This window comes from Microtus oregoni, unplaced genomic scaffold (assembly GCF_018167655.1).
Source record: "Microtus oregoni isolate MIOR12 unplaced genomic scaffold, Mior012 000008F_ref0000371, whole genome shotgun sequence".
Taxonomy (NCBI): Eukaryota; Metazoa; Chordata; class Mammalia; order Rodentia; family Cricetidae; genus Microtus; species Microtus oregoni.
This window is the reverse complement of record NW_024543067.1, coordinates 57,456,342-57,469,162: the sequence shown is the minus strand read 5'-3', so window position 1 is coordinate 57,469,162 and position 12,821 is coordinate 57,456,342. Positions and strand designations below refer to the sequence as shown.

The following is a 12,821-nucleotide window of genomic DNA, read 5'->3' as shown; positions in this document are numbered from 1 at the left end:
ACCTGGGTTCCATGGAAGAAGAGGTGCCCTGACACTTGGACCTGAACAGGTAGAGTTCAAGCCTTCTCTGCTATTTATGGTCAATGAAGGTGCAGGGCAGTTAATAACTAGCTCGAGGATTGGCTCTGGTAATACGCACACATCTCTTCCATCTGACCATCTCTGTCACTTTTTCCTCTGCTCTAGTATTGCCAGACTTCTTGGTCCAGGTTTCCAGAGAAAAGGTCAGGTGTGAGCATGAGTAGCTCCATCCAGACCTCCAGCTCTAACTTCAAACTATTCTATTCTTCTACACAGATCCATACTTTAAACCCTGAATTAGGAATGATGTTGAGAGTGTGTTGTGCTTAACTGGCAGGAGAAAGACTGCAATCCGGAACATAGTTTCCTAAGGTGAGACACATCCATTACACTCTGGGTATGGTGACCCTTTTATCTCCCCAAACACAGGAAACTCAAGTACACAATTCGTAGTAGTGGCAGGCAGCATTCATTCTCTTCCTGGTTGTTAGTTATAAAAAGAGAGTCCATTTAACCATGTGAGTGACTGGTATCCAAGTCAATCACACAGAACTCATACTTCACAGCCGACTATGCCCGTGAAATGAAATGCAGATTGGGATTTAAGTTGAGATGTTTGTAAACTGACTACTGAGAAAGAGAAAGAGATGTAGAAAAGAAATTCAGATATTCTGCAAGCTTTTAGAAATTTATTGATCACTCTTGAAAGAATGAATGACTACCAAAACCCTGGTCCATTCATTGTTTTACACTCCATGCATGCCTGCCTTACTATATGGCATGTACTTTGACAGGTCCTGAGAATAAAGTAGAAAGTAAATACTATAAAGCAAAAATAAAGAAAGAAACCAAACATACATAGGTGACAGCTTTCCTAAGATGTTGTGCTTCCTCGTTACTGTCTCTGGGCCCTTGAATATCTGATTCCATAAAAGTAAGCCTATTTTACAGGTAGGCTTATGAGGGTCTAGAATCATCAACTTCTCAAGTTCATAATGAGAGTTAAACATTGTATCAGGATGAGAAGTCCAGACTTTAGCATCACTGATGAGGATTATTGCTTGCTTTAGCTTCATTTTTTTCTTCCTTTACAACCCACACAAGTGAAGCTGTGCATGAAAGTCTGACCCCACGAGTCGTTGGCTGACATAGGGTGAAATCATCAGTGCTGACTCAGTCCCATGATCAGATACCCTGTGCATATAACCCATGTCTCTAGAAGTCCATGTGCATCTGGCCATGGCATGTTCTACCAAGCCGTGGGCTGCACTTTGAGACTACTGTCAGAGACATTTATGCCTGGGACCAGTACTCTAGTCCTGAGCAGGGCAGTGTCAGTTCCTAGTAATGCCTTGCTTTTGTTGTTGAGTAGAAGAGCAGTAAGGAATTCCAGTTATCACAATACCCCCCTTCCGCTAAATCACATAATACAGTCGTTATAATTTGGTGACTCTGTGGTCCATTCTAGCTGGGCTGTTTTATAAGGTGTAGTCACTTACCATGTGAAAGAGTCTTCAAAGGCTATAGGATAATTTCTTGATGAAAGCTGGCTCCTACACTATCCCTCAACTCTAGCATGCGCCCACGACCTTAAGGACATCTACCAGTGATAATGGCAGACTTGTCATGGGTCAAGTCTTGTGTAGATGCCACAATCTGAACAGTGGAAGCTCTCACTAAGGACTTTCTCACTTGGATGAATCACAGAGGTGTTGAAGAAAAGGCGGATTTTATGGTCGTGTTGATGTGTTCCTTATTCTTGAAATAACAGACTGTATTTCCCATAAGGTATTTATTGGGCATTCATTTGAGTTACACTTTCTAGAAGAGGTCCACCATGAAGCCTCATAGGCACCAGAATAACCCTTACATGCTGCAGATGGTTCACTATGTCTGGTTTCCATATTCTACACTAGTTTCTCCTGTAGCTGAGCTTGAATCTGCCAGCAAGTACTGTTAGGCTTCAGGGGAGCTGGTGTGTGTGTAACCATCCTAGCACAGGCCTCACACCCTCTAGAAACCCATACAGTTTTGCAAAGAGCTAAACAATTAATGGAGGGATAAAGGAGTTTAAGTTTAAAAGTGTTTTAATATTATTCTTGTTCAGGAAGGTTTTCATTGCTACAACAACCTCACTAAAGGACCCTAAGACAAATGTGTTACCAAAATACTCCTAATTCCTATGATCACAGTAGAAAGAAGGGACCATTGAATCAAAACATAATATAGGAATGTAGAAATTAGAAATGAAATTATATTAACACTCTCAAAATATATGTGACTTATGGGAAATATTGACTTTAGATGACAGAAAAATGGGAAGAAGTTATTGTAGGCAGAAATAAAAAAAGACCAAAGGCACAGAGGTGAGAACGAACTCATTAGTGTGTATGATAGAAACTAGTTAGGCTACAGGTCTTAGAAATGCTGGGAATCATGGGAGAACAGTTTGTGTGAGGGTGATATTAATGGATGGAAGACTTCAGTGTCAAACTCAAGATATGTCATTACTGCCACTGCCTTGCTTGGAACTCGACTCAGAATACACACTTGGTAAATGCTTATTGGACAAGTTAAGGAATCAATGAATGGACTTATAAACAAACAGTTACAGGAATTAATTTTATGTACTAAAACAGAATTCTGGAATGATGGGAAGGTCAGAAATATGAAGCTAAGGCATAATACATTAAAGATTAATAGTGGACTCTGCCTGGACATTTCCCACTGGATGCTACTTTTCAGTTAAGGTGTGAAAACTTGTGGGTCATTGTTACGGTGATATTGAAGTCATGAGCTGTATTCAGCTTCCAGGACAACTTATATCAAGTCTGAAAAGTAAAAGAAAAGGCCAAACAGTGGGTTTGACCCTTGAGGAAAGGATAGAAAAGTAAGATAGAGGAGAAGTATGAAGCTAGGAAAAGCAAGAACAGTGGTGCTTTTCAAAGAAGTAAACAGAGAAACATAAGCAGCCTGGTGATGCTCACAAGCAGGGTGTGTGGGAAAAGATGTCAGAGAGCCAGGGATAGCAGTGGAATCTGGCTGGAGAACATTCTGCTGGCAAATTACCAGGATACAGACAGCATCAGAGCCAAGGAGATGGCTCTTGGGGTGAAGAAGCACTTGCAGAGGGTGATTTAAAGCATGTGTGTGAGCCACTAATAAAGAGATGAAGAAATGTAGAAATAACTCAGACTTGGGCAAAGAGTATAAAACTGATTTAGAGTCATCTTCATAATTTAAGCAGCTCTCCCAAGCTACAGTGGAAGGAGCCAACTCCAAACAAGAGAAAACCTAAGACACCACCTAGAAAGGAAATCACTGAAAACAATGAGACACTTAAAAGAGAAAGTCGGTGTCTCTATTGGTTGAATCTTGACTATGAACACTGACAGGTTTAAGCTTCTTTTCCACACTCTTTTTCCTTTGATGATACTCATTTGTGACAAGAGTAGGGGAGAAGAGAGAACCTTGAGGATGGAAACATGTCCCAAGACGATAAAAGGAGGAGAAAGAAACCTGAGAATCCCTGGGGTCTACAAGAAGAGGGGAGAAGACATGAGCAGGAAGTAATTTAGTGCCCCTAAACACTGGTCTCAGGCTTATCTGTCTGCCTTCATAACCGACAATAAACAGACGTGTTACCACTGTGAGTGGCCACAGGTCTTCCTAACTCTATAGACACACAGACAAGTTTCGTCTTTTCCATTTTCCAATCTTTTTCTTTTGAACAAAATTCTCAGTCCTCAGTTCCCACCCAAAGTAATGAGAGCAAATACAGTGGTGATGACAATTTAATCCACCTTTTGTGGTTACTGTGCAGGTCACGTGCCTAACACACAGTTCGAGCTTTTCCTGAATGTTGGTTTGGAGAAAGGATGGTTCTTAACAAAGAGGCATTAATTTTCTGGAGCCCAGTGGTCCACTGGAGAGGTAGTATCCCCAGAACCCATTTGCAGAAGTCCTAGTTGTCTGTGCTACTGAATAAACCTTGGGTAGTAGAATATTCTGTATGCCAGGTCATGGGCTGCCTCTGTCAGTAGCTTTCCGACTAGTGGGCAATCTATCGGGTGCCGCTTAAAATCCAGAAACTCAGATGAGACCCAAAGGAGAGAAATCTGCTAATGAGCCCATCAAGTTAAAGAGGTAAGAGTGTTGGCTTCTGACCATCTGTCTTGTTCTGGCAGTGCATGCTGTCCAGATCCCAGGCCCCGCGTCTCCTCCAGAACCTGACAATGCCATTGATTTCTATTAATCTGATGGAGCATTCATCACCCCCACAACCAACCTGCCACTGTTTGCTTAGCTTGCATGAAATCAGAGCCCCACAAAAATCAATGTGTGAAATCTTTGTATCAACATATAAGAAATCCAGAGGTTTATGCTGGCAGATGCAGGATTTGAGACAGATTAAAACTGACAAACTGGCATGTTCTGTGGTGGAGGCAGTGATGAGGTGTGGCACCATGTCAAAGATTTGGCCTACTAAGAAAGATATGAATGACCGTGGCAGGGGAGGGAGGATGATACCATTGGACGATCAAGAGGATGTTTGGATTTTCACAAGTTCTGATGGCTTATGTTTCAGAAGTAACTTGAAATCAGTAAGGCTGGCACAACACAGCCATTCCCTAGGAACTTGTGAGTAAAGATGAATCGTTAATGGCTTGAGCGAGGTCACTCTGTGCAGAGGCTATGCCAAGACAAAATGGCGGAAGCTTGGCACCTACTTGCAGCAGTCGCTGAACAGCCCACACTCGGAGAGAATCACCTCTTGCAGGCCGCATAGCTTCTTAAGACATGAGCATGGGGACTTTTCCCATTCAAGTATCCGGAAGTCAGTGTGAGGCTCTAGCTTCTGCAGGAGCCTCAGGAGGGTGCATGGTTAGAAATTCCACATGGCTAACTCTGTGCACTTCAATTTGTAAGCCATGTCTTCACCCTTACCTCAAGAGTCCTTCAAACAAAAGCAGTGGCCAATGTAATGATGAAGAAAAATATCTCTTCTAAAGGCCTACTCTTCACACTCCATTCTCATCAGAGAAGCACAGCATTCGAAAACCATGACAGAAATTTATTTTTTTTAAATTTTGATTCCCGTGTCTCACAGCAGACTGTAGGCCATCTGCTTCCAATGCCATGGGACTGTGGAGTGTATGCTTCAGGAATACAAACTCTCCCTTTAAGACTAGTAGCCAAGAAAGGTAAAGAACTTGCTGCGGTGGACTTCTTGAACAGCGAGAAAGAACAACCACCACACCAGGATTCTACTCAGATCACGCTTTACTGGAGTGCCCTTGATTGAGAGAGAGCTTGAAGCGAAGGGGGCAGGAAAGGAGGGGCAGGAGACGAGGGGCAGGAAATGAGAGGGAGGCAGGAAGCGAGAGGGTCCCTAGAGCCCTAAGGCAGCTGCTTATATATGGAAATGGCACACGGGTCGCCCTGTGATTGGCTGCCACCAACAGCTGACACCAGACTGCATCGGGATAGGCCCAGGGACCCTTAACCACCGTGCATGCGGGAAGCGGGGACAGGCAGCTCTCAAAGGCTTAGCCAAATATAGAGTTGTTTATTTCCAACAAGACAGGATGTCGGTGCCATCTTGTAATGGCGATCCTCTCCGGCTCACTACAACTTGCTCCTGAAGGAAAAAAAAAAAAACGAATCTACAGCAAACAAGTCAACAGTGAACCTGGGGATGGAGTGTTACAGCTGAATGCTTGCCTGGCCAGTACTCCCCGGTGCCAACCGTACACATGTGTCAAAACCAAACGGAAATAATCCGGGAGCAATCATGGAAGGTGATGTGAAGAAAAGAGAGTAAGCAATGGACTCAGGCTTGAATTTGAATCTTGTACCTGGTACGTATTGAGTATAGATCAGTCTTCTTTGTGGATGTAAGACTCTAGAGGAGTTTTTTCTTGATTGGTATTTGGTGAGAAAAAGAATATAAAAGGTCTAGCATCTTGCCTAAGACACAATAAGTAGCTGTGTTTCCTGTCAGATCATCTCTCTATGCCTCACCATTCTAAGATTGTACATTCTAGAAATAAGACAGTTGGAACTACATTGACTATCAATGGATGCATGATACATTGAAGCCAAAACTTTTTCCTTCTCAGAGTAATAGGAGCATGACTGAACAAGCAAGATTGACCTTTGTTGTCACCTGCCAATGTGTTGTCACTTGCCATAGGCTGATGGACTGGCAAACCCTTTTCTCATTGGTTCCTTTTGTGTGGGATGTCAGTTTTGGTACCTGTCTACCAAAATCAACAGCAAACAATAGCATGACATTTGTAATTTGGACAGGACTTGGGCAGGAAACCTTTCCTCAGTTCTGTTCTGAGTCACACAGGACACATCAACTTAGGCCTGAAAGATCTGTTGCAGGATGGCTTCCTCAGATAGCTAGTAACATTGCAATCCATATTAACAGGGAGCTCAGCTGAGGTCCATTTATTTCCTCAGGGTCCTTTCTATGTGGCTTGCTAGTTTTCCTCACCATGTAACCTCTAGCTTCCAATGGCCACATCTTGAGACAAAGAGAACCAGGCATAACTTGTATTCTTGTTTCTGACCTGTTCCTAAAAGTCACATAGTACCCTTTGGTCATACCCTACAATTCAAAACAGTCACAAAGCCTTGCCCAGGTTCATGGGAGAAGATATGGGCTCCACCTCTTTATGTAAAATTACACGTTCCTGGAGGACTGTCCATGGGAAAATTTTTGTGGCCATCGTGATAAGTATATAATCTGTCTTATCTCTGATTACCACTTAATTCAACGCTTCATTGCTTCGTTGCCACAGCTAGGACTTGTTTCTTCCTCTTCATTTGCTTTGCTACGTGGACTCTTCTTACACCCTAAATAGTGAATTCCAACCTAAAAGTGGTAAAGAAAATTATGATCTCATCCCTATTCTATTTTGTTATTGTTGTTTTCTGTCAACTTGACGCAAGCTAGAGTCATCTGGGAAGAAGAACCTCAGTAGGGAGAATTCCTCCATTCAGATTTCCTGTAGGCAAGTCTGTGGGCACATTTTCTTGATTGTGATTGATATGGAAGGGTCAAACCTACTACTGGGTGGGGGTAGTGACACTCATGGTGGGTGGCTTTAGACAGTATAAGAATGTAGTCAAAGCAAGTCATGGGGAACAAGGCAGTAAGCAGTCTTCCTCCGTGGTCTCTGCTTCTGTTTCTATCTCCAGATTTCTGTCTTGAGTTCTCATCCTTACTTCCCTCAGTAATGGACTATAACATGGAACTGTAAGCAAAATAAACCCTTTCCTCCCCAATTTACTCTTGGACATAGTGTTTGCTACAGCAATAGAAAGCCAACTAAGCAGAAAAAAGTAACGACATTTGAATTTTGCAGGAAAATGGATGGAGCTAGAAAACATTATTTTGAGTGTGGTAACCAAGACACAGAAAGACAATTATCACATGTACTCACCCATAGGTAGTTTTTAAACATAAAGCAAAGAAATCCAGCCTACAAACCACAATCCTAGAGAACTTAGACAACAATGAGGACGCAAAGAGAGACTTACATAAAGCTAATCTACATGGGAAGTAGAAAGTAGAAAAAGACAAGATCTCCTGAGTAAATAGGGAGCATGGGGACATTGGGGGAGGGTTGAAGGGGAGAGGAGAGAGGCAAGGAGGGGAGCAGAGAAAAATGTAAAGCTCAATAAAAATCAATAAAATAAGATTTAAAAGAGCCAACTAAGATAACCCTGATCTCAACTTCTCTCTAAAACCTTGTTAGACTTCTATTGTCCATTGGAATAAGCTTCAGACCTCTACACCCAAGTACTTAGTGATTCCATGTTTTACAATACGGATGCGACTTTGAAGTCTATGCTCATCTAAATCGGCATATACATACTGACAGCTCAGTAACTTAAACTGCATTTTCCTTCGCAGAGGTAAACTTTTGAGATGGAAAACCCACAGTCTTAATATACCCCAGGGCCTGTCAGACATGACTTAAAGTTGCAACTCTACCTTTAGCTTCTGTAAATGAGTTTTGAAGCTCTATCTTACAAATAGCACAGTACCTGGTGAAGATTGGACTCAAATAAAATATGGCTCTCTTTCTCCTTTTCTATTTTCTTACCTGTTTTGGGGCAACATTCTTTCCTGAGTCCCAGACCAGAGCCTCTGTGTGCTGCTAGTGGGCCATGCAAGAACAACATTTGGGGTGATGAAGCCTGTGAAACCCACGAATTCATTTCATCAGGCACAGAAATCCACATCATGACTTGGCAGCATGGAAGCACAGGCTGGATTTCCCACAATCCTTTAGTCTGGGCACCTTAACCAGCTTATCATTCAGCCACAAGAAGTGCTGCATGCCTTTGGAAATAACTGTGGCCTTGTGGTTTGCGTTCCTCTGGGCTGGGCAAATGTCAAGTGCTCTTTTGCCACAATCTGTATGAGCACCCAGTGGTTTCCTCTCTGGCTCCTGACTGTTTAAAGTTTATTTAAAAGTTTCCCACCAAATTCTAAGAGCTTTTCTTGCTACTTCTGCTATTTTGCCTTATCAGTTGGCTTATCAATTCATTTAAATGTACTCCTTTCCAATTGGATTTCCATTTAGTCGATGTTTTACTTAATCAGTCAGTAGGAAGTGTCCAAGAATTGCAACAGTTCCATTTCCAAGAATTTGTGGAGTCTTGGAAAGGTCATTTCTCCCATCTCCCATCTAAATCAGAAAGAACAGGTCCATGGCAAGCAAGCCAAGTTATTAGATTTAACATTTCTGGGAGTTAATTCATACTGATAATTGTTCAACATCACAGTACATTCAGTTTTAATTGCATTATACCAAAGTGAATCTTTATTCTGGGGTATTTTCTACTTTAAGGCATCTCTCTGAAATCACATAAGTAATCTGCCCATGGTCTCTCCTGTGACAAACTGTTACACACCATGGCTTCTGGGGATAGACAGTGTGGGTTCTCACTTCCAAAGGCCAGCATGACCTCCCTGCTGGAGGTGGGGCTAAGAATGGCAGCTTACCTTGTCTTCTTCCCCAAGTCTCAATCTTTCTCTTTCTTCTTCCATAAGACCTTTCCTAACTTAACTTCATTCGGCTTGCCCTGTTCGCTCCAGAATATGATTAGTTAAACCTTTATTTAGCTTCTCCTATCTGACTGCTCCTTCATCATTACTTATGTCGTTGACTTTTCACAATAAATCTGTGAAAGTATGATCCTTCTGCTTCTAAAAGGATAAAACTGAAGCTCGGTGGGAGGGAGCTTGCCCAGGGATGAGCAGTGTTGAGTTCCAGTCTGGGCTGGGCAGCAGGACTTTCTGTCTCCCAGACCTCCCGTCACCACCTTCCTGCCTCGCCTGGCTTATTCCTGTCGTGCTAAACAAATGCTCTAACTAGTATCACAGTTTACAGGGACAGACAACTTGATCTGATCTGTAGTTTTCATTGAGCTTTCGTGCTCCTTTTCTTCTGCACTGGCTTTGCTGTTTATTACAATAAGGTCTGCAAAGGCAGAACACACATGGTTAGCGATCCTTCGAAAGTTACTTTTGTACATTAGAAATGACGCCAAACCTACACTTTCATAATTTGAGGGTCAACCCATGGCTTCTTTTCTTACCTTTGATGGAGCCATCTTTTTTTTTTAAATCTTTTTTAAAAAATAGAGTTATGACACACGTGGAAGAATTCCAGCACTTCGGAGGCAGAAGCAGGAGAAGCAGGAGTTCAAGACCATCCTTTGCTACATAGCAACCTTGAGGCTAGCCTGGGCTACCTGAGGTGGTGTTTTAAAAACAGTAGATATAATTGCCAGGAGAAGCTCTATAAAGACATTCCCAGCCACCTTTCAAAGCCCCTGTCTGAGCATTCTACTCTCAGAAATGGATAAGTCGCATATACTGACTTCAGAGTCCTGGGAGAATAGTGTCCCCCAAAAGTACTTCTTGCCCCAGCAAAGCAGCCTCAGAGCAGCTTGGTGTGTGTGCTGGCCTGAGTTCCTGCTGGGTGGTAAGAGCCAATCAGCAAAAGCCTAGAGCCGTTCCTCCCCTGAACAATGGAAACGTGGAATGGTGTGACTGGCGTGGTGCCAGGCAGCTGTTCCGTGAGTCCTTGGAGGATAGCGATGGTCTCATATTGCAGAGAGGGATTTAGTTAAACCTAAGGAAGTATTTCCTGAGTATAGGCACCGTGAGACTCCGGAATATAAGGTTAAGAAAGGCTAGAATGCCTTTCTTTGGGAATATTGAGAAAAGAAGGGGGGAAAACACTCTTGCAATCAATCTACGTGAGGGCTGTGTTGCCAAGAGGCGGAAAGATGGATTCATTGCTTTGGGAGCAAGAAGTCGTCGGTATTGAGAAATGAAGTCTGCCTCTTGTCTCCTCTCGCCTTGCATAATAGAGAACTCCAGTGCTCCTGAGAAACACCACGGGCCTCACCTGCTCTGATAATCACCCCACGCCCCTTCCCTCCCCTTTCCGAGCATCTGCTTCAGCTCTTCATCAGCATCCTGTGAGTGTGCTGACTGTGTAGCCTCTGGTTAACTCGGGAAGTGGTGCTCCCAGGAGCAAGAGACCAACCCCAGTGAAAACTTCAGGTGTTCAAACAGACCGTGGAATGCACCGTGGAAATGTTACTGGAGCGGCCTTCCCAGGCTTGCCTCTCTAAGCAAGCAGCTCTTCACTGTGGATTTTTCTTTGCGACTACATTCCCGGCTTTCCATCTGTTCATTAACAGCGAATACACCGTGTTGGCTGTGTGAGTAAGGATATACAAAGCCTTGTACTTCATTGCCTTATTCCTGCCAACAGAAAATACATATAATTTAAAGTCATTGGGAAATCTTCCAAACGAAAGATAAATGAAGCTTTTGAAAGGTTCAGTATATGTGAGGCCTGGATCCACAGAATCATTAACCTTTAGAATCGTGGAGGTTGCTAACACAACGGGAAAAGAGCGTGGCTTTCTAGAAACAATGTGGCGAGAACGCTGGAGAAATTTCTAGCCCCACAGTAATCACTCCCAAGCAACTTCACTCTTTCAAGTGTCTTCAACCTTCTGAGCATCTCAGATGGTTCAGGCTGGTGTTGAGAACGATGTGCTGATGCTGTAATTTAAGCCCAAACTCTCTGTTTCCAAGACTTGATCTTTACCTCAAGGTCAAGATCACTTAACAGTGGTTTTAGTTCATGGAACAGGACTGTTTGCTGGTTTCTTCACAAGGGCATTAAAGTAGGGACTCTTGGTGTAGGAACTTTGGAAAGTTTCAGCAGCCTTTGAATCTTTGAAAGGCTATGAAACGCGTGCTCAAACTACAGGTCAAAAATCTGTTTTTCAAAATGACTGAAACTAGAAATGCTTTAGAGTTCAGATTTTTTTTTAAAAAGTTGGAGTGTGTATGTGTGTGTGTATGTGTGTGTTGTAGATACAGATATCTTTGGGACAGCAACCATGCCTATCCATATAGACATTGTGTATAATGTGCACCTTATATACATGGTCTAAAGATAGTTTTATATGATACTTCCCATAATTTTGTATATAAAACCAAGTGTCACAGAATTTCCCCTGGCAACTCCATGTCTGTGCGCTAAATCGTTTGAATTCTGGAGCATCCTGGATTTCATCTTTGGATAAGAGACACTCAAGCTGCAGTGTGTTTAGTTGCCTATTTCTGGAGAATGTCGAAAGCTTTCTCCATCTTCTCTTGGTTGGGTGAGAAGAGGTCATGATTATAAAACATAAACAACCATTGCCTTAAAGGCAAACTATGTTCAACTTACCCTTGCCAACCAAGCACGAGCTTCCCAGTTACAGAGATCTCCTGGCACTTATTTGCCAAGGGCAGCCCTTCCTCTTTCTACTATCAGTTAAGCCTTTATCCATCCTTTATCTTCCTTCTATCCATTGTAGCTTTGGCCAAGCAGGTCAAAGGGTTAATCAGTTGAAGCAGAAGGACAGGGCAGATCTAAAGGAATATTCTTCAGGCCCTAAATAGTCTCTTGACACTCTTTCCACTCCAAGTTTCTAGAATTCAGTAAACCACAACCTTGAAAGGGAAGTTACTGACCATGTCACAGGCATTCTGTTTCTATTTCCCTTTCAAGGGAAAATGGTATCCTCATCATTTTCCTGGTTTAGGAATCTGACAGGTAGAACAGGGCATGCAATGTGTTTGCTGCAGATCCCCTAGCTGGGATCTGGGTCAGGATGGTTAGGTGTGATGCCCAAAATTAGTCTTTGAAAATTCAGCTGACATTTCTTTGCTGCAGATCGGCTGTGTTCCATCCCTGTTGGGAAAGGCTCCACGTTAGTTATTGTTGCTGTTTTCATTGCTACTGTGATCAAAACACCGTGACCGAAAGAGACTTATGAAAGAAAGGGACTTTCCTGGCTTACAGTTGGAAAGGGAGAGTCCATAGAGGCGGAGGCTGGGCGTGGAAGAAGGCAGTTGGAGCCTAAGATGGAGAGATCATGTCTGCAAAGGCCAGACACGAAGTAGAGAATGAAGTAGAACTTGGGCAAAACTGTAAACACTCGATGCATCTCCCCTCCCACTCACCAGTCATTACTTCCTCTAGTAAGGTTCTAGAACCTCCTCAAATAGTGCCACCAACTGGGATCAAGTTTTCAAATATTTGAGCAATAAGGATCATTTTTTATTCAAATGACCACAAACTCAACAAATTCTCATCACAAAACATTCAGGAAATATGGGACACAATAAAAAGACCAAACCTAAGAATAATAGGAATAGAAGAAGGAGAAGAGTCACAGCTCAAAGGCCCAGAAAATAT

General features: G+C 42.8%; 1 non-coding gene across 1 annotated transcript; it reads left to right on the top strand.

The window, feature by feature from the left end:
* Nucleotides 1-343: 343 nt before the first annotated feature.
* LOC121452036 lies at nt 344-505 on the top strand. Its single transcript, XR_005974775.1, has one exon. It is a non-coding gene; the product is annotated as a U1 spliceosomal RNA (small nuclear RNA).
* The last annotated feature ends 12,316 nt before the right edge of the window (nt 506-12,821 follow it).